Source organism: Sinocyclocheilus rhinocerous, unplaced genomic scaffold (assembly GCF_001515625.1).
Source record: "Sinocyclocheilus rhinocerous isolate Xijiao unplaced genomic scaffold, SAMN03320098_v1.1 scaffold1402, whole genome shotgun sequence".
In the NCBI taxonomy this organism is placed as follows: domain Eukaryota; kingdom Metazoa; phylum Chordata; class Actinopteri; order Cypriniformes; family Cyprinidae; genus Sinocyclocheilus; species Sinocyclocheilus rhinocerous.
Genome location: NW_015640486.1, coordinates 327,357 through 329,109, shown reverse-complemented (window position 1 = coordinate 329,109; position 1,753 = coordinate 327,357).

The window sequence follows — 1,753 nt, the reverse complement described above, 5'->3', positions numbered from 1 at the left end:
AACGAATCTAGTGAGTCAGTGATTCATGATTACCCATTCATAAAGACAGTCACTTGCTTCATTCCTGAATGAATCAGCCGTTCGAACGAATCAATTGAATGAATGATTCAGTGATAAAATCAGTGACTTGCCGCCACCTGCTGGCAGTTTTAGTTTCATTTTTAAAGTATCTTTTCAATTATTTAAATTATTTAATATTTCTATATTCAAAATGTTATATTTAAAACATTAATCTCATCATGAATTTATGGATTTAATTGCACTCATGCCACCACTGAGCCTCATTAAATGTCTGAAAGTACACCAAGCCACTTTTGTGTTCTTCTATGCCACCTCTACAAATTATTTTTTAGATTTCATTTGATTGGTAACTTATATTTCTTATTCTACTTGTTCTTATTCCTGTCGTTTTAATTACAATTTTTAAAAAGCTTATAAAATATATATTTTTTAATAATTTGACAAAAGATGACATACTTTTGATAAAGTTAGAGTCAAATATCCCCTCGTAATGGGAAGGCTACTTTTCGATAAAATTTTGTATTATTGATTAGAAGGTGCTCCTAAAATTTTGAACATGCTCCTAAATTTTTTTCAAAGAAAAGTAAGCATAGCGCCCTCTAATGTATGTTATATTTGCAGCAGCAATATTTCTTACATGCTCACAGCAGCATGTTGTGGATCACAGTAGCAAGTCTTGGTACTTGCTCTGCCGCAGCAGCAGCGTAGCAGATCTATTCCGCCAAGACCAAATACATTAACATTGTCATGTACATTACCATGCCAATCCCTCCGAGAGCTGTCATGACAGAAATACTATATGTCACCATATGCAAATATTTTTGATATGTCAAGATATTTTAAAGTAATATTTAAGAGCATACTCATTTATAATATAATCTTCAGCAAGTCAGTGTTCTGCTAATTTGATCACTTTTTCATTTTATTATTATTATTTATTTAATTTTTTTTTGTGAGAACTTGAGCATCTTTATGCTTTACTAAAAGCATTTAATGACTTTCACTTGTCTAACCTAGTTGGGTTGATTCAGTCATATTAAATAATTTCATTGACTTCAATGAAACCAGTAAATTTAACTGTTGCTACCTGAAGAATATGCTTCAGACTGACAAAACACTGTGTATTCAGTCATAATGTCAGAGAAATTCAATACTATCTCTGGACTATAATCTCTGGACTCTGCCCTGCATTTCAGTCATCCAATTTATTGTGTGTGATAAAAGTGAATTTGGCTTAACATCAGTTAACGACCTCGATTAACAACAACACGGAGGAAAAAAATTCTAAAAACATAAGAGACTGTTCAGCATACGGTGATATAGGATGGTAATTCATTCTTTCTCTCATCTGTCTGTTTCTGTGCCTTTCTATTTGAGGCAAATATTCACCAGTTTCTGTACAAAACAGTCAAAAGCAGATCTTATTGTGCAAAACAACCTTAACTGCACACATTAATACTTAAAGCATACACTGTAAAAAAAAAAAAATTAAAGCTGTTTCAACTAATTATTATTTAGTGACTAGTTCCACAGAAATTTTACATTCAGTCAATTTCTGTCTTCAAAGTGTTGCCTGAATTGTTATTTTTTTAGTTGGCTCAATCTTTACTGAAATGGTTTTGTAGTCCATTCAACTAAAATGTTTTAATTGATCAAACATTTAGAAAACTACAGCAGATTAGGTCAATTAAAATTTAACCATTTACTCCATGTGTTTCATATGTTACCTCAA